The sequence below is a fragment of the Mesoplodon bidens genome, assembly GCF_964165515.1.
Source record: "Mesoplodon bidens genome assembly, chromosome: 4".
NCBI classification, from domain to species: domain Eukaryota; kingdom Metazoa; phylum Chordata; class Mammalia; order Artiodactyla; family Ziphiidae; genus Mesoplodon; species Mesoplodon bidens.
In genome coordinates, this window is record NC_138160.1 from 81,287,828 (window position 1) to 81,309,126 (window position 21,299).

A 21,299-nucleotide genomic window follows, 5' to 3' on the forward strand; every position below is an offset into this window, starting at 1 on the left:
AATACCAGGCATCTTGCTAGACCCGGCAGCTCTCAGACTTTTGTCATCCCGTGTCCTTGTGTAAACTGTAGCTTTTCCCTCTTTTGACTCTATTCTACATTGAACGAACAAAACGCAAAAACATAAACTGAGTGATCATGCCCTGCTCTTATCTCTCTAATTTCTGCAAGCCCACATTCTTAGCCTTCTCTTCCTTGGCTGTTTGGGCTCAGAAACACACTGCTGCCTGTGTTCACACCCAGTGAGCCCTCCTCAGTCTCACTTCAGGACCCCAGGGACTGGGGTTTGTTAGATTCTTTCTTTAACATCAAGGCCCAGATCCCATCACAAAGTTTTCCTCTTCCTTGCCCTCCACACTGAGGCCTTCCTCACAGCCTTTGACATATCTGTGTGCATAATGGAGTGGACTGGGGCGCTCATGACAGAAGTCCTTCCTTGGCCTGACTCTGTATGTAGCTAACTCTGGGTGCTGGTTAGTCCAGATATTCCCACTGGGCAATATTGCACCCCAGGTGGCCTCTCGATTTAATCAGACACTCTCCCTCTTAACATCTGTAGGTGACTATTATTTAATCATTTTACTTTATAGTAATTTCACCAAGCTACATGAGAAACTCCTTGCCTCTTCAATTCCATTATTGGCACCTCTTGCAAAAGGAAAACACCACCAACAAAAGGCAAGGACAGTAACTGAGAACATGAACTCCAGGATAGGTAGGTTTATGTTGTTACATCTAAAATGTAAACGTATGGTTCCAAGAATTAGTGGTAATATTTATACTTTACCCTAATCGTTTACATAAATGCAAACAAAAGTTAGTGAACTTTAAATTTCACAGCAATTTGGGTCAAGATTCTGCTTAGTTTTAGTTGGCCAGGTAATTTCTTTTGCGATGTCCTGTTGATGAGTGGCACTGCCAGAGGCCCAGACTGGCAGGAAAGAGGATGTCACTCTGTGCACTTCTATTTCTTCGTGAACTGATCTATCAGTCACAGGATGGAGATGTGGATTCATCCAGAGGTGGCAAACCTCCTCTCGACCATCTTCTGGTACATGAGAGAATAATCTTGGCCAGTCTGGGAAAATCATGAAGGCATCCTGCTTACAGAGAGTTGAAACCCAAACCTGTTATCCTTGTATAAGAGCTGGACCGGAGGCCTACCTACCATTAGCTCTGAACCGTGACTTCTTTTGTTCACTTACAGAATTGTGTGCTAGGTTAGAAGCTATAGTTAGCTAGTAATTTTGTTACGTAATTGAGTAGAATGAAGGAAAAATATTTAGGGTACTTCTAACCACTATTTTTGTGCAAATAGTCTTAAAAGTGAAGTAAAAACAGTAGAAGTTTTCTACAGTATCTGGGTTTAGAGTGTATATGATTAACATACCTTCGTCCTTTTCAGGGAAAGCAAATCAACCACCTCTGCTAATAGTTGGGAAAAGAAAATTGGGTTGTTTTGCCATATCATTTACCTGGAAAGGATGCTTAAAAGCATCCTACATCACTATTATTAGTACCAGTGTATTTAGCTGTTCTCCCTTTATAGTCAGTATCTCTGTATGACACTGAGGCCCTCCCCACAGATAACTGTTTGAGAAATACAGGTATTTCTCTAGAGAAGGGCCTGGTTTATTTTCTCCAGTTTCTTTCGTAGAATGTCTAAAGAAAATGCTACTTGCACATGTTGGTTTTTGAAATCCTCCTTAACCAGAAGAGTGTCGGGTCATACTAACACATAGGTAGGATGTAGCTGTTCAAACGTCTTCTGGGGGAGCTTAAACTTGTGGGAAAACACTGGTTTTCACAGATGCTCCACGTGGCTGTCTTTAAAAGACTCGAAACATTTTTTTGTCCTTCTCTTTGTTATGCTTGGAAACTCCCACAGTGTGTAGAGTCTTTGCAAAGAAACCTTTAGATGTGGCTCATAGGTATATGAATAAGTATCTGTGTAAAACAGTGAGTGTGCAGTGTGTAAATACTTTAAATTATTATGGTAGAAAAATAAAGTTACATACCATCCTGTGGAATGTTTGTTCTGTGATTATAGTGACACCTGCTGGAAGAGCCGAGAAATAGAAGAAAGGGAGTGAGGGTGTGTTTGTGCAAAATCGTTTATGGTTACTGACAGTTAAGTCGTACAACTTGTCCACAGACTCATTTTCTGAACTATATCACTACTGTGGTTTTTCCTTTTTAAATTTTCAGCAATTGCAGATAAGTCACTATTATCCCAAAGGTCTGTTTTTAGTATTAGTTTTGGGCCCCTGCAGACATGGGACCTGCATTTGGTTCTTTAAAGGCAGCCTGGATGGTAACAACTTAGTCCTGGTGGGGAGGATCTTGGGGGGCAGGATTTTCTGGCTTTGGAAACTTTTGTAAAGCCCCACTTCTTGGGTGTTCCAGAAAGAGACATCACAAGATTGTAAGTTAGGCTTTGTTCACGAAACATGCCAAAGGGTAGAAAAGCTTGAAAAAGAATTAAACCCAAACTGAAGGCACAGAAAAGCACTGTTAGTGCTACTAGGTAGAATATTAAATGGAGCGAATTCTGATTGGGGAAAACATATATAATCATTTCTTAAAGAGAAAGTTAATCCTTATACTTAGTGTTTATGTGTGGCAGTTCAGAACAAATAAAAAAGGAAAATTATGTCAACTGAACTGCACACGTGAAGTAGGATGACAGTGTTAACAGCCACTGAGTACATAGTGCTTATGTCTGTACTGAATGAACACTACAAAATAATCTGTCACAGTGAGGTCTATGCTTAAAAATAAAAAATTCTTCACTATATTCATGTACAGACCTCCAGCTTCTCAGGGATTGAAACTTGAGCAGCTGTCCAAAAATCTTAAAAAGAGGTCGTTATTGTCTTGAACTGCAGATGGTGACTAACAAATATTAAGAATCCTGTTATCTCAATTTTCTCTTTTATTTATTTTTTATTAAAAAAATTTTTTTTTTGGTACCCACAGCAGTTAGCAGCATCCTGTTGCCTGGAATCACCTGGAATAACACAGTCTTGGATTGCTGCTGCCCTTTCTGGGCAAAGATACTTTGCCACAGTTTTTCCCCTGTTCCCATAAACAGTTATCTATTTGTATGTGAACCAAGGAACATCTCCCTCCCTCATAGAGAATGTAATCAAGACATTCAAGAATCAGCAAGCAGTTCCCAGTTCTTTGTTATTCACTACCTAGCTCACCGTATTGTTTCTGCTTCCATCTATTTTCTGTGTCTTTTAAATGGACAAGTCGTATTCACATTATTTAGATGGTATTTTCCTTTGAATTTACTTCTCTTCTTTCCCCAAGTATCTCTCATAGGCACGATGCTTAACGCAGTCCTTTGTTCCCTAAACGTGATGTCTGTGAGGTATGTGCTTGGAGTGGGGATGTCTGTGTGCCTCCTCTCCCTTGTGAGCAGTGTGTGGATTTACAAAGAGACTGGACATCTGAGCCCCAGGAGAATATACTAACAGATCCTACAGAGGTAGAATGTATGCCATTGGCCTCGTTAAAATGATGTTCAAACCAGTTGAACAAACCAGTCCTGTCAACTAAAATGTATTAAAGTAGGTCCATCAAACTCTAGCCAGAAGAAAGCAACCAGGCAATGTTTTCTAACTGAGAGTTCTTCATGGGTAACAGTTCTAGGACCCGTTTTTTATTTTAATAATGAAAACTCCAACTCCAGAAGAAGGGAAAAAAGTAAACATTCTGCTATCAGATTGGATAGAGATCAAACCACACACAAATTAACCAAGTATGAATTGTACCTACCTTAAATGACGTTTTAAAAACCAGGATTGTCTCAATCAATAATGTAGCACTACCAAGGGAAATGATGCTATTTGATGGCATAAAGGACTTGCTTCCAGGGGCTTCTAACAAGAAGCAGTAAGGTAGGAGTCACTGAAGGGGAGGATGAGGGGGAGGATACATTCATTTTCTCCCAAGACCTTCTTTGGATCTGCCAAATAACAATGCTATTTATACATTGCTGGCCATCGCTGCAGTGAAGTCTGTGGGGAGCTGTCGATTGGCTCACTCTAAGTACAAGGGAAAGATTGTGCGCCAGAGTCACCGCATGGATGTTCATCTTCCTTCTTGGGAAGGAAAAGGAAAGAGCGGTGAAATAACTTGGGATAGCACAGAATATAAGATTCTCAGCATCCTGTCAAGATGGGAATTTTGGTGATGGTTAAGAGGCTGGGAAAGAGGTGAAAGTTTAGGGATCTGGGAGGAAACGTGGCAACAGGACAGGAAGAGCTCACAAACCAGAATGACAAATACGGAGTGCATCCTGATTACATTTGCAGCCACAGGGCCGTTATCACAGGTTCTTTGGTGCGTAAACGTGTTTTATATACTCTTCCCTAGAGGAGGTGGCATAGCATAGCGGTCAGGATTATGGATGGTGGAGTCACACAGTTCTGAGTTCAAATCCACATACTCTACTAGGCGTGCAGCCTTAGATTTGACAAGCCATATAGAACTTCACACTTCAAACATTCATTATGAGAGTTAAATATGTTACCACATCTAAAGTGCTCAGCACAGCACCTAGTACAGACCTCGCCCTCAACATACGTTACATAAAAATGTACCTAAGGTGGAGAATTGTTTGTTTACTTTTAGGAACTGGCAAACTCTTGAGCTATTTCTAGAACAAGGTTTGCATGTAGGCCCCTGTGAACATTCCAGAATTTAGGGCTGGGTCAGAGTTCTGCCAATCCCTGAGATTAGACACATCCACAAGGGTGATGAACTCTGTACCATGGCTCCTAGGGGAATGGGTAAGACCAAAAGCAAGAGCTGTGCATCCCAGGTGCCTCCTGTCTACCTCCTCACTGCAGACCCGTCCTCCCGCAAAATCTCAGTGTAGACTCTTTCAGGACTCTACTAAGAGAGTAATCCAGACGTGTGAGCAACCATTTGACCTGGACAGAAGCTCAGGGATTCAGGATGGCCTGGGGACCGGAAGAACTCTGAAGAAAAGCTGCTACCAGTGAAATAATTGCTAGAGATTTCTGGTCATGTGCTATATATCTCAGCCAGTAAGAGTCCCAGTGGAGAGAGTATCCAACTTTGGGAAAGGACACTGCCATGTTTTCATAGATTGGGTTGCATGTAGAAGGTTTGCTAGCAAGGCCTTCAGTACTCACATGTAAACTGAACTCTTACCCACAGATCTCTTCTAGTTGTTCAGACTAGGCCAATTTAACACACTCCTATCTTCTTAGAATTGTAGGAGAAAATGGAGAAAGGAAAGAGAAGAGATCTACCATGGCAGCTAGCAGTCTTTGATTGAGCAAGTCCTTCTGCTTTCTGATGTTAGGATTTTTGTCAAATGTTAAGAAGTGAGAGGAGAGGAATCACTCAATAAAAAGGCCACACAGAAAAAAGTTAATGAAAAGAAAAGTTGTTGAAAAAGACTACAAAAATAATAGAAATAAGAAAGAGAAAATGGTGCTTCCTTGGTGGCGCAGTGGTTGAGAGTCCGCCTGCCGATGCAGGGGGCACAGGTTTGTGCCCCAGTCCGGGAAGATCCCACATGCCGCGGATCGGCTGGGCCCGTGAGCCATGGCCACTGAGCCTGCACATCCGGAGCCTGTGCTCCGCAGCGGGAGAGGCCACAGCAGTGAGAGGCCCGTGTACCACACACACAAAAAAAAGAGAAAATGGAAAAAGTGACAAAGAAGTAAAGGGTGAAGGAGGGATGACTGAGAAAAGTTGTAGACAGCAAATAAAAACATGGAATAGAGATACAGAAATGCAGGCAGTGCTTGAAGTAGTTATGAAGAAGAGCAGTGACATAGAGGAATCAGATATCCTTGTGCAGTTAGGGTTCTCCAGAGAAACAGAGCCAACAGAATACATATATGAAGAGATTTGTTATAGGAACTGGCTTACATGGTTATGGAGGCCAAGAAGTCCCACCATCTGCCCTCTGCAAGCTGGAAACCCAGGAAAGCCTGAGTGTCATTCAGTCTGAGTCCAAAGGCCTAACAACCGGGGGCCACTGGTGTTAAGTCCCAGAGTCTGAAGGCCTGAGAACCAAGAGCTCCAGCATCCAAGGGCAGGAGAAGCTGGATGTCCCAGCTCAAGAAAAGAGAGAGAATTTGCCTACCTCTACCTTTTTGTTCCATTTGGGCCCCCCATTGGCTGATGACTGCCCACATTGCTGAGGATGGATCCCTTTACTCAGTCTCCTGAATCAAATGCTAATCTCTTCCAGATACACACTTACAGACACACCTAGAAGTAATGTTTTACCAGCTATCTGAGCATCCCTTGGCCCAATCAGATTGGCATATAAAATTAACCTTCACATCCTTCTGTTATATATTTGCTTTTACATTTTATTATATATCCCTCGGGCATTGGAGGGAGTAAGAAGGAATCAAGAGCCTGATTTCATCAACAAAATCTAATTCAAACTACCAAGCACAAAAGGGGAAAGGAGGGCCTTGTTGTAAGTTATAGAGCATCTTATGGACCTAGGGCAGGAATGGCGCCAGGCTCACAAGGAGGGAAACAGAGTCTGGAAAGTTGTGAGGGTCTCATCTCTGCTTCTGACTCTAAACGCCTTTTCTTTTCTCACACTGCAGGCTGATTCCTCTACTTCACAGGAACTCTTGGTAAAACTACAGAGTTGTGGTTCCATCTACCTACAGAGAGTTCGTATTCACTGGGGATCTCTTTGGCCCAGCTTAAGCCAGCCAGGTAAGCGAGCATAACACAGGATGGCAGCAGGCATCTCCACTACACTGCAGGCCTCTGTGAAGTTTTGGCACTTGAGAGCTCTTAGTGCATTGATGGTGTGGCCCACTTTATTCAGGCCTCAAGAGGCCCACCATGACTGCCCCATCCACAATGATACCCCCTCCCTCATTCTCTACTCCCAAACCCTGCATGATTTATTTCTTCACTATTTTACAATATACTGTGTTTCATGTTTATGTGTTTATTGTGTCTCCCCTGCTAGGATGTAAACTCCATAAGAGCAGAGATTTTTTTTTTTTTTTTGTCCCTAGAGAAGACTGGCACTCACTATGTATTAATAGAGTATTTGTGGAAGGAAGGAAGGAAGGAAGGAAGGAAGGGAGGGAGGGAGGGAGGGAGGAAAGGGGGAAGATATGCTGAAATTCAACTTAGTGATCTCTCAAGAGTAGAGCTAGGACTGAAATTAGAAGAAACAAAGAACAGAGGAGTTGAGAATAAGCTGACAGATGTGATTATTATAATCAGGAAGACTTCAAGCTTATGGTAACCACTTTTTCTGACACTTACCTATTAGGAATATCGAGATGGAGGCTGTGTGAAAGGGGAGGAGCTGATTCTAGAACTGGACTAATCCTGCATCCAACAGAGATCTAATAGCTGTTGATCATTTATTATGTCTCAGACACAATGCAGGCACCTTGCAAACTCCATGAGATGTGAGAAGACTGAGGGGAGAGGTTGAGTTGTTAGACTGATCACCAAGCAGTGGGGGGTGGAGCTTACATTAGCGTCCAGGCTCACTGGAACCGGAAAGCCCACACTTGCCAGTGAGATGATGCTCGAGCCCAATAATGTTTTACTGTTGCTGTATGGTTTACATTAAATTATAGTACTTGCTTGAAAGGAAATGCTAACAAAGTCTGGTTAAATAGCCTATTAAACAAACCTTCTTTTATGAATAGTAAATACTACAAATTACCATTTTAATTGTTTGCTAATAAGACATATAAAATATTTGAGAATATTGTCATAAGAAAGTAAATAGTACATCTGTAATCTTACTTATCAAACACTTTGCTTAATTATTAATTAAACAATAATTAATTAATTAATTAATTAATACAAAAAGGAAGTTTATCATCCTTGTTTGAATCAGTGGGGTCAAAAATTAAAGAATGTTTCATCTGTTTTATGTGTAAATACCTATATAAATACATATGCATGTGTATAACATTGATAAAACCTTACATAAGTTTCAGCATTACTAATCACCTGACAAAAAGGTGCCCAAACTTGTCAACTCATCAGAACCACATTCTTTGGCAATCATGGGGTAGGATTATGAATTCAATTTATAAAATAACTTACTGACATTGAAGAGGAATCTTAATGAGTAGGAAAATTGGACTGAGTGTAGTATAAAAGGGAAGAGTTATTCATTTAACAAACATATACTGAGTATCTACTAAGTTCAAAACATTGTTGAATCCTAGAGATTCAAGTCCGAATAGTCATATTTCCTTACCTAGAGGAACTTTCAGTTTAGCAAAAAGGAATATTATGTTCAACCCTCAGTGCTCAACTTTGTTTGTATAATTCCATTTATATGAAATGTCTAGAACAGACAAATTTATAGAGACGGAAAGTAGGTTAGTGGTAGCCTAGGGCTGAGGGAATAGAAGAAAGGTGGGTGACAGCTAAAAAATATGGGCTTTCTTTTGGGAGTAGTGAAAATATTACAAAATTGATTGTGGTGATGGTTTCACAATGCTGTGAAGAGAATAAAAACTTTTCAATTGTATACTTTAAATGGGCGAGTTGTATTACATGTGAATAAGATTGTTAACAAAAAACCTGCATAACCCAACATTTATTATCTCATATTTTCTGTGGACCAGGAGTCTAGGCATGGCTTAATTGGGTACTTTGCTTAGGATCTCACAAAGCTACAATGAAGGTGTTGGACAGGGCTGTGATCATATCACTCAGTGCTCAACTTTAAATGAAATGTTTTTAAAGGAGCTAATATGTATTTCATATATCAAGTGTAACTTATTTCTATAATATCAATCCACAATTTCAATAAAGTAAAGTACTTTCTCTCATGGTTCTACAGATTGGCTGGGCTCAGCTGGGTGGTTCTTCCCTGGGATCTCTCATGCAGTGGTGGTTAGCAGTCTTCAGGGATGCAGTGATCCGAAAGTTCAGTTGGCCTGGACATCCAAGATGGCCCGCTCAACTGGCTGACAGTCAGAGGTGACTGTTCACTGGGAGGTAAGCTGGGCTGGACACTAGAATACCTGCACGTGGCTTTCTATGTGACTTTGACTTGGGCTTTTCATACATAGCATGGCGGCTCTAAGAGGGAGCACATGGAGAGTAAGCATGATGCAAAAGCAGTTAAGATAAATCAAACACGTTTAAGGGCTACACCAGGAACTAGCACAGCGTCACTTCCATTGTATTTCATAAGTCAAAGCAGTCACAGGGCTTATCCAAACTTAGGAACATTGAGAAATAAACTCTATCTCTTGATGAGGGAGTATCAAGACCACATTGTAGAATAAGGTGGGATTAGAGTTATCATTAGATATCTTTGGAAAACATCATCTGCCACAGATAGAAAAGTCATTGTTTTGAGCAGTGTTGCATTTCAACTTTTTTTAAATTTTTTATTTGGCTGCACCACATGGCACGTGCGATCTTAGTTCCCTGACCAAGGATCGAACCTATGTCCTCTGCATTGGGAGCACAGAGTCTTAACCGCTGGACCACCAGGGAAGTCCCAAATTATGTTAACCTAGCATTAAAACTTTCAAATGCAGTAAATCATCATCTGTCTGACAAGCAAGGTTGTTCCCATCTACACTTTCCTAAGGGAAAGAAGGAAATGCCACATTTGGGGAAAGAACTTCCCTCCAATGGTGAGACAAGTACTAGTGCAGGTCTAACATGCACACCCACACCCCAAGTAGCACAGAAACAAGTCTTTAATATCCAGGGCAAGATAATACATCCAGACAGTCTTCGGTGATAATAAATCTAAATGCTTATCTATGAGTGTCATGTCCTTTCAACTCTTCATCAATTCAAACAGAAATTAATCTATTGAAATCAACTATATGATACTGTTAAGTGTTTTAGACTGTATAAAAGCTTATAATCCAGAAACCATGTCTTTCTGGAATTTACAACTTATGCCAAAGGTCAGAAAAATATTGTCTCTTCTTCATGATTAGTCTCAGCAGTGGTTGATGTGTCCCTTATTTTTGAGTGTTATTGGTTTTTGGCTTTTTTCCCCCAAATAGCTACCAGAATAAGTTGCACAAAATTCAGAATTAATTTTGCGTAGGCTGCCTTTTAACCTGCATTAATTTAGATACATGTTCAAGCATCTCTTGTTTACCATCAGTAGAGATAAGATTGTGGTAAAAGTCTCAACATTTTCCCATAGTGCAGCATATAAAAGAGAAATATGAACAATTTTCACAATAATTGACATAAATTAATTTTTTTATAAAAGAGAAATATAAACAATTTTCACAATAACTGACATAAATTAATTTTTTTAAACTGTTAACTCTTCATGTTTGAATATGGTCATTAGATAGGCTTGGAAAACCCCAAAATGTTCTCCCAATGCTTAAAAATTTCTATGTCCCTGCATTTTTTAGTCTTCTTAAAAAGAAAATGTACCTAAGTGGGGACCTAGAAAATCTCAGATGGTTAATACACAGGTTCTGGCATGGCAGGAAGAGAGATAAAGGTATTAGAAAGTTGCAGTTTTTCCTGACAAGATCTTCCTTCTGTCTCACTTTTTGGTACGATGGAGAGCAAAGATTCAGTCCTTTCCTAGTTCCCATCCCCAGCATGAGCCTTGTCGCCATTTATCAGTAGGAACAGTCCTGATAGCCCCCAAGCTCTCTGATGAGGTTACAAAGAAAGTAGCAAGAGGCTGGTTCACTGGAGGGAACTTTTAATCGATTGTGAATGTGTGTTGTGTATGTAGGTCAATGAATTTCTGGAAGTGGGCTCAGGTAGCTCAACGAAGGTTACTTCCTTGGGCTACCTTTGACCTCAATTTAAGCAATTTATAGTTGGGACAATGTCATTTTAACATGACCTTGAAGTAAATTGAACAAGCCAATCCACAATGCAATGATCGGCCACTATGAAGCCCATTTTTTTACAGGAAAGAGATGCATTTAGATCTTTGGGAAGAACTGGATAGGGACCAAGGTGGTGGAAGTGTGGGAAGAAATTTCAGAAACAAAGATAAATGGTTTGTTTTTTAGAGGAATAAATGGGTCAGTGTTCCAAACACTCCATTTCATTAATCAAGTTGGCAACAGTATCAACAAACTCAATTGCTAGCAAATGATTATCTGATTAAAATGTCAAGAAGAATATATCCAAATAGGTAGAGAGTGTGGACTAAATTTTATAAGATTTAAAATACCCTTCGTGCATTCTTTTCGACTGTATCAGTAGTACGTGGGGTACCATTTTGTCAGAAAACAATCTCAAGGATTTGCTTATTCTTTCCAGACTATGCATCCCTTGTTCTCTTGAGAATCTTACTCCATTCTCAAGTTTACTGAACTACACTGATCCACTTAAAAAACTAAACTGACCTCAGTTATCTTTGTTCATGCTGCTAAAATTGAATTCCTTAAGGTTATATTGTGTTATGTGGTCCATGCATTTTGTTGTACCATTCCCAAATATTTCTAGGTACCTAAAAATGTTTAGGGTAGGGCTTCCCTAGTGGTGCAGTGGTTGAGTGTCCGCCTGCCGATGCAGGGTACACGGGTTCGTGCCCCAGTCTGGGAAGATCCCACATGCCGCGGAGCGGCTGGGCCCGTGAGCTGTGGCCGCTGAGCCTGCTCATCCGGAGCCTGTGCTCTGCAATGGGAGAAGCCACAACAGTGAGAGGCCCGCGTACCACAAAAAAAAAAAAAAAAAAAAAAAAAAGTTTAGGGTAGACAATAAAGTCACTAAATGAAAATTGGATGCAACTTGCCCAAATTTCAGAAAAGAAAGGAATGTTCTTTTCACTCCACCTATGGAATATGAAAATGACAGAAAGAGGCATTGACTAACCTCCAAACTCTTGCCCCAAGGGCAGGCCAACAATGTTGCAGATGGGTGCAGACGGGTATCTAGGACATTCAAGCTCCAAGCCCTGGACCTTCAATGCCTCTGTCTCCTTCATTTGGATGATTCAGTGCTACAGCCTGGTTTTTCTGGTCCCCATTCACCTGCAATTCTTGCTTAACCAATCTATTATGTATAAGAAGGTGACTTTCCCACCAACACTTCTGCAATCTCTTTCTCATGAAATGCTTTGGAAGACAGCTCTCCCTTTGACACGTTACTGAGCATAATACTGTATCCTGTGTAGATTAATAATGTATTTGTCCCAAGATCAGTTATCTAGAAAACTCAGCTATCCAGAGCACAGCCAAGAGTAAATAGGAAGATAAAAAGTCATCTGAGGTCTTCCCTGGTGGCGCAGTGGTTGAGAGTCCGCCTGCCGATGCAGGGGCCATGGGTTCGTTCCCCAGTCCGGGAGGATCCCACATGCCACGGAGCGGCTGGGCCCATGAGCCATGGCCACTGAGCCTGCGCATCCGGGGCCTGTGCTCTGCAATGGGAGAGGCCACAACAGTGAAAGACCCGCGTAGAGCGCACACACACACAAAAAAGTCATCTGAGCCACTAAAGGAAACTTACAGAATATGTACACAAAATCTTGCTCATTTTACTCAGAGAAGAATCTCAAGCCATCGCTCAGGGCTTATTTACTTCTATTTTACATGCAATTCGTACATGATAATCAACCAACTTCTTATTCAGCATCACAAGAAAACCAACAAATATGCAGAAGGAAGAAAGAAGGCCGGTAGAAGCAGGCACACTAGCAATAACCAAAGTAAACCTGACAACTGCTTTGGATGAAAAAGCGAGAACTTCAAAATGTACATCAGAATAAAAGATACATCATTCTAAATCAGTGAGTGGGAGTATCTCAACATCCCCTGAGGCCAACACTGATGTTCAGTACAGTGGAACTGAGTCATCAAGAAAAGGTTAAATTATATTTTGAATTCCAGTAAGAAGGCAGAATGTGTATTGCCCATTACATAAAGTTTTTCAATAAAAATGGCTGAAATAAAGGATTTCAATTCATTCATTTATTAAATAGACATCGAGTGCTTACTATGTGCTGAGCTCGACTTCCATCCCCTGCCTTTTGTTTTTAATTTTAGATAACTGAGGCCTGGAAGATAAGCTATCTGCTCATTCCTAACAATTTTCTCAAAATTGTTGAGACTAAGCCAGGCCATAAAGATAGCGCATCACTGCCCCAGTGCTCTCCCTTCTGCAGCCTCAGATTGCTGTCAGTGGATTGCTTGATGTGTCTGAATGGAGTGATGAGACACAGCTCAGTAAAACCCATTGCTTTAGTAACTGTGAGAAACTTAGTGAAAATAATAGATATTAGGACCTGGGGATGCAGTCTCTCTGTTCTTAATATAAGGAATAAGGCTATCTCTTGTTAAGTTATGGGCTCTACGAGTCAGATAACTGACTGCCTTTGCCTTGGTACCAGAAAGCGCAAGCTAAGACTGTGACCCACTTCTCACTATTGAAGGGATTTCATAGGTGTTATTTTGTGCACTACGTTTTGTTTCCATACCTTTTGTTTTCCATTTGCCTCGTCCTTTTCACTTATTTTGAATGTATATCTTTTTGCTCTATAGTTTTTTTATTTATTAAAAACGTGTATGGAAGTTGTCATGCGCTAGATACTATTCTAAGCCCTTTACAAATATTAACTCATTTATTTCTCATAATTATGCTATGTGATATCCACTTATAGATCATTAAAAATTGACACTGAGAGATTCATTATCATATGTATCTTTTAATCTACACAAAGTCTTTTTGGAAAATAAGAAAATATATTGCAATCCATAAACAATTAGCTAATAAAATTAACTGGAAAATTTACTTAAATGTATCCTTATTTCCCAGCAGTGTCAAATATACCAGAGGTGTATGATATAGATAGAGGTGTATGCTTACATTCAAGTGATTTTAAAGTGTTTATTGTATTCTTGAGATCCTTAAGACACACTGTGATCTAATCAGGCAGCTAACAGCTAATCAGAGACACCTGGGTGGGGAATCGCTGCAGTGATTTGATGCTCCCTGGCACACTTCCTCCTGGCCTTCTGAGGGATGTGTTTCCCACCTCTTTATTTAGCAGGCTATAGTACATGCAAGCCCTAGTGAATGGCCTCGGTCGTTCATCTTATCTTACGTTAATAGTGCTGTTAGCTGCCTGAGAATAAGTAACCCAAGTCTCCAAAAATCCTGAGAGCGGTGGAACAGATTTTCCATGATTGTTTCAAGGATTCTTTTGGAGGTTTTTAGTGCAGCAGGCTGTAAATTGTTTCTTAAATTATTGAAAATCACGGACATCTGGGTTGATTAGCTGAGTAAATGTGAATGAGTTCTTTACTCCCAAGTGCAGTGCTCCTCTCCTCCTGGGTTGATATTACACCCTTGCGTCTGGCTCTGGACAATTCAGAGGCTGAAAGAGGCATTATCATCTCAGACAAGACTAATCTCATTACCAGGTACAAAATGGCAAAAAAAAAAAAAAACCCAAAAAACCAAAACCTTTTTGCCTGTTATCCACTTTAAAATCAGCCCAAAAATGAGAACAGAAAAGAAACAGAAGCTCAGTTTTTGATGATACTAAAATAAATCCATATTTCCTAAACCCGGTGTAAGTCAGAAGTGAATAGGGGAACGGTCACGCATCTACCAGAGTGAAGAAACACCCAATGCAGATAAAGGTAAAGGTAGATACCAGTGGGAAGCAAGTCAGTTTGCCCGGCAGCTCTTCTGGAAGGCTCAGGAATGGGAGAAACCATGTACCAAGAAAGGCCTGTGTGATTCCAAGTTGTTCCTCTGAGCCAGTTTTTGAGTGGAGACCTGGGGTCTTATTGGTTCATATGTAATTATCTGAGTTCATTATGTTCAGATTGTTAAAGTTCTACTTCTCTGAAACACAGTACAGCTGTTAGCATATATTTTATAAATTTGAAATGTAATATTAATCATAATTTTTGCTGAAATCTCATTATGTTTTAATGATTTCTAAACTTTTAGAGGCTGTACATGTGCTATTTGGACTATTTGATCAAGAAACTCTTACTTGATATTCAACTAAACTGAAATATTATCTCAATGCTCATGGTGTTTTCAAGTCAATTAAGTATCATCACTTAAATCTGTTAAACTTTCATTCTTCATTGCTATCATTCTAATTCAAAGGAAGTATATCCATAGCTTAAAAATAGTTCTTTAAAGATTAAAAGGAGTGATGAAAATGGTAGTATAAATACTGCAACTAAGAATAAAAGTGGAAATATAGATAGGGAACAGAACTCCAGGGTGACTATAGAATGTGAATCTTCATAAGCTAGAGCAAGGAAAATTAAACTTGTAATGATTTTGCACAAGCAGCCAATAAAGAAAAGTGTGATTAAGTATGATGATGAATATAAGATAAATGAACTTTATTGGAAACTTGATCCACTGCCACCAGTCCCAGTGCATTATCTGTTAAAACACTTGTCTGTATTGACATATAGCCCTAGGGGATTTCTTGCATAGTGACTAGTCTTGTAAAATCAATCACAGTTTTACAAAACTATGCAAAATAATGCTATTCATTACATAACTGCTGAAATTTTTTTTTTTTTTTTTTTTTGGGGGGTACGCGGGCCTCTCACTGTTGTGGCCTTTCCCGTTGCGGAGCACAGGCTCCAGACGCGCAGGCTCAGCGGCCACGGCCCACGGGCCCAGCCGCTCCGCGGCACGCGGGATCCTCCCGGACCGGGGCACGAACCCGTGTCCCCTGCATCGGCAGGCGGACTCTCAACCACTGCGCCACCTGGGAAGCCCTGAAATTTTTTTGAAGGCAGGTAAATGACCAATATCACAGACTGATATTTATTCATATTTATATACCTCCTACCCTTTATTGCTGTAAAGACTAAAACCAAAAAAGATCAATACTGTATGCTTTATTAGAGAGAAAGCAGAATAATTCGGAAGAAGAACATGTCCAAACAGCATGATTACCAGCTATCTATAACTATATAACACCATAACAATTAAAACAGTGTGAAACTACCTCAGAATGAGAAAAATAAGCTAGGAAAACAGAATAGAGGTCAGAAGTTGACCTGAGCATAAATAGGAACTTGATATATAATGGAATTGATCATTCAAATCAGTGAGAAAAGAATGAAGTATTTAATAAAGTGTGCTTGAACTGTTGCTTATTCACATGCAAAAACTGGCATTGTATCCTTACCTCACTCTAGATGAAAATAAATTCCAGATGATTTAAAGACATAAATGTTAAAAGAAAAACCTTTTTAAATTTGAGAAGAAAATATAGATTGATTGATTGATTCATGACCTTAAATGAAGTAAGAATTTCTTAAACCATATACTAAAAGCACAAGAAGCAAACTACATGAAAAAAAGATTGATACATCTGCAATATTTAACTTTGACATAAAATTTTAGGACATATTATTTTGTTATGTGAACAAAAATATTAAAAAGTGAATCATTGTGAACTTGGGAGAGGCATGAAGGGAAAGAGTCTGAGAAGGTATCCAGGAGATTTCAATTATATCTATAATTTATCTCTCAACAATATGTATAACGAGCATATATGGCAAAATGCTATGGTCTGACAAAGTTGACTTACTGGTGTGGGTTGTATTGTTTTCTATAACTTCTCTATTTTATGCTTAAAAAAGTTTATAGTAAAAACAACTTAAAGAATGCTTAAGAGGCATGCTGATAGAATGTGAGGTCCATCATACGTAAAACACAGGTTCCAGAAGGGTATGTTAGAGCGAATGGAAGAGTGGTATATTCAAAGAGATAATGGCTGAATATTTTCTAAAATTGATGAAAGACATGAATGAAGACATAAATATACACACACCCTCTCATGAATTCTTATGAATACACACTTTTTTAAAAGAGAAATTGAATTTGAGCTGAGATCTTTTTGGCTACAATTTGTACCAAGAGAATAAAAGTGTCTGGGATGGGACATAACAAATGTATTATGAAACTTGAATACCAACAATTAAATATTCTCATGTGCCTGCCAATGAACAAATCGCTACTGGTAAAATTCCTTATTCAAATGACACTGTTAGTTGTTATATAATATGAATGGCACATAATGTGGATGAGCAATCATTTTCTTCTGGGTGCTAGTAGATCGTTTACTTCATTGTTAATCACCAGTGGTCAAAGTATGGTTCAGATTTTGGCATCTATGCGATACTTATAAGGTAGAAGTATTTGATGATTTACTGTTTATTTGCTTTTTACTGAAAACCCAGGCTACGTAAGAACAGACTTTTCATTTTGTTAACTGGTTTCTTTTTGAGCCATGATATGGGCCAGGGGTTAGAAAACTATAGCCCACAGGCCAAGTCTGACTCACCACCTATTAGCCTACCAGCTAGCAGTAGCTTTTATATTTTTAAATGGGAAAAAAAATTTAAGAGTAAATTTCCTCATATGTGAAAATTATGTGAAATTAAAATTTCAGTGTTCATAAATACAGTTTTTTTTTTAACACAAGCACTTTCATCTTTATATTGTTTATGCTACTTTGATGCTACATTTAGGCCTGAAAAACCTAAAATATTAACTCTCTGGACATTTACAGAGGGTTTGCTGACCCTCTGATACAGAGTATAAATGTAGCTCAAAACACTCCAGCTGACATGCAGGAAGGAAGAGACGTAAATTGCAAATAATTTATACATTAATGCAAATTTACACACTGCTTTATTTACAGAGAACAGTTATGTAGAATATATGACATTCAATCATGATTTGCCACTAAATGAAGTTGTGAAAATTATTAATATAATTAAATTGTTGTGATGACTACAGCTGCTTTTCGTCATGTTATGTGAAGAAATAATAAGTAAATGATTCTGCTTTTACATATCACAGTAAACTGGCTTTTGAAGGGAAAGTTGCCTCATGAGTTTGTAAAAGGAGAGATGAAATAAGACACTTCATCATGACAATGAAAATGCCAGTGAAGACAGTATTTTTACTTTCATGTTGTGCTATTATTCTAGTGATTAGCCAGAATCTAATAATTCAAGACCAAAATTCCACAAGGCTTAAGGTTGAAAATAAGAATTTGAATGAAAATAATGTTGAAGATAAATTATCCTAAGAAGACAAAATTTGGGTTCAAATCACTGCATTGCTGAGTTTGACTGTTAACAAGCACTTGATTTTTTTTCATCCTTCAGAGAATGAAATCAATGATATATTACAGTCCAAACCTTGTCTCTACTTAAATGCTAAAACAGAGCATGAAGAAATGTTCCACAGCTAAATGAAACCTATAAGTTCAACTTTATATGTTGAAGCAATCAACTTTATAGGTTTTTATTGTTGCTAGTGTTGTTTTCAGTGTAATAACTCATCTACACAGTGTCCAGCAAAGTGATGAAAGTTATTTTCAGTGAGCAATCTAACTTCAATGTTACGTACAATACAAACATGGAAAACTGATTATCAAAACATTTCTCCCATTCTCTTTTTTTTGCGGTACGCGGGCCTCTCACTGTTGTGGCCTCTCCCGTTGTGGAGCACAGGCTCCGGACGCGCAGGCTCAGCGGCCATGGCTCACGGGCCCAGCCCCTCCGCGGCATGTGGGATCTTCCCGGACCGGGGCACGAACCCGTGTCCCCTGCACCGGCAGGCGGACTCTCAACCACTGCGCCACCAGGGAAGCCCTCTCCCATTCTTAATGATACACAAATGTGATTTTCTACTCCAGTTAAAATAGAGATCAAAATAAGAAATACCCCAGATGTGGAACCTCATTGTGCTACCTTCATGAAGACTGCAGACACTGTCATTCTTCTCCATGGTTTGAAACAAAGATCATTCATGTTTTAAGTATTGTTCCCCTTTTGTAAGTTGTGATGAATTCTTGTTTTTTGATCTGCCTAAAAATTAGTGGCTAAGCTTTGGCTATAAAGTGACCTGCAGCCACTGTTAGTTACATAAAATGTTCAAAATGTAATAAGTATCTTTTTTTTTTAAGAAGTAAATGGTGAAAATGCCACAAAGAAAATAGGAAATAAAGTGGGAATTGAAGGACAAGTAAGACTTTGCTAATAGATATATTTCAGGACTCAGAAATGTACATGCAAAGGTACAGAAGTGTGAAAAGTGAGGTAAGCTTGGGGGTGGTGAGTAGACCAGTGCCTGAGACTGAAGAATTAGTATATAGGAGATTGAAAACAACTGCAAAGGTTATTCAAAGGGCAATTCTTTGTTTCCTCATTGATGACTTATAAAACTTCCATTTACTTTGTTTTTGAAACTTTTGAGCTCTTTTTTTTTTTCCAAAGCTTTTTCATAGGTGGAAGCTTATATGATCTTAAAGAATTTGCAGATCAGATTGTGAGTGTCTGGCACAATGAATGATTCAAGAAGGAGGAGAAGAATATGTTACAATATGGACAAGGATTGGAAAGCAACATATTCTCCTAAACCATTGGTTTGAAAAAAGAAAAAATGATTTCCAACCTAGATTTTTAAAGCCTTCTCTATTATCAATTAAGTTGCAGATTTGAAAAAAAAAAGATATTTTTAGAAATACACTTTCAAAAACCTAATTCCTATTCATGCTTTCTCAGAATGCTACTGCAGAATATGTTCCACCAGAATAAGGAGATAAACCCAGGAGAAACTAGGGGATCCAAGAACCAGGAGATCCACTGCAGGAAGGAAGCCAACAGAATTCCTAAATGAGGCCATGGTCATGCAGCAGGCTAGAGGCAGCCCCATCCCAAATAGAAAAGGTCAGAAGACTTTGGAAGAGACTTCTTCAAGAAGATGAAATTGAAACCTAACATGCCTGAACATATTAACAGAGGACATACAACTTAGTTCAGGAGGAGTTTGGAACTGAGTTGAGTACATAGAAAACTATTAAAAATTCCAAGGAAAATGAAATGTTGTGCAGGCAAGACAGAGTAATCACAGTGCACTGAGTATGTGGCTCAGGTGCAGATAGTGTTTAATATGACCCTCATAATGTGGAAACTGAAAGTGTTTCCTGCTGAAGTTGCATCTACACAGGAAAGACTGGAGCACGGGAACTCTACGGGGTGCAGATGGAGGTGAAATTGAACTGAATCCTCATCTTTCATAATGGAAAGTTATAATAGTTAATGCCTAAAACTGTAAGACAGAAAAGCAGCAATACCCACATTTTATCTTGGTATATGTCGGTTACAATCATAAGATGGGGCAAGAGAGTTAAAAAGGGAGGTAAACAATGCTGTGGTGAGGTGATTAAGACCCAGGACTGTTCTTTTTCATAAAAGCTTTGTGGAGGTATCTCTATCTTTATATCATGAGTATTTTTAATTTCAATAAAAAGTATATTTCAAACAGTTAAAATGCAGAATACAAAAGCATATCTATGATGATAGGAACAAGAATTAGAAGAAGGTATAGACTAATAAACACATTGATTTGGAGAAAGAAATTTCTTCATTGGACCTTAAAATAATATGTTTACTTAGATTAAAATCAGATTTTGGGGCATGCATACTTCTCAGTTTTCATCTCATGTTCTCAACTCAATTGATTTCAAAGGTCTGGAAGTGAGAGAAGTTCTGTGTTTTCATTTTGTTTTAAGTTAGGACAATAATCTTCCAACTGATGCACGTGAAGACTTTCTAAGGCATATGTGCATGTGAGTTCCAGATCCTCTTGTTTCATAGGTGGTATTTCTTAGAACTGTTCTGCCTGAAGCCATCCCTGAAGTTGAAGATCATGCTGGTTTTCCTTGCCTGCTCCCTCTTCATAATCAGCCTTCTCCCAATTAACACCTGAAATGCATATCCCTCAACCATCCCTAGTCTTACCATGGAACAATACTCTGATTTGAAAAACCTCTGGAGCTTCAAGCCAGGGGACAATTCAAAATATTGCTTAAGCAAGTGAATGACTCTAATGAATGGGTAACAATCATTATGCAAATCAAATAGTTTTCAATTATTTCTTAGCACAAAATAGGAAGATCTAATCCAGTCATCAACTATAAGATCATTAAAACATTTCTGATGATCAATCACTATGTGACTTTCAGCATGTAACCTGGGAGGGGTTCAGATAACTTTGTGACATTGCCTGAACAAAACTCCTTCCATTTCCATCTACTTATTGATATGATCGAGTTTGTCAGCATAATAAAAATAAAATTGATGCTGAATCCTGTCTTATTCTAAAATAAATATATCCTTATCCACCTCATTAATATCTACATTTAAAATACAATTTTACTTTTTAGGTTTAATAATTCTATATCAATGTTTATAATACATGTATGCTATTGTGATTAATTGTATATTAGTAATAACTGTAATAATTATGGTCACTTGAAGTTTTTAAAAACTATAT

General features: G+C 38.8%; 1 long non-coding RNA gene across 2 annotated transcripts; it reads left to right on the forward strand.

The window, feature by feature from the left end:
* Nucleotides 1-6,603: 6,603 nt before the first annotated feature.
* LOC308615908 lies at nt 6,604-19,561 on the forward strand. 2 transcript variants are annotated; one of them, XR_014015637.1, is made up of 3 exons: nt 6,604-6,731; nt 8,848-9,005; nt 19,526-19,561. It is a non-coding gene; the product is annotated as an uncharacterized lncRNA (long non-coding RNA). The 2 variants fall into 2 exon arrangements; XR_014015638.1 differs by lacking the exon at nt 19,526-19,561 and adding an exon at nt 12,591-12,849.
* Nucleotides 19,562-21,299: the final 1,738 nt, after the last annotated feature.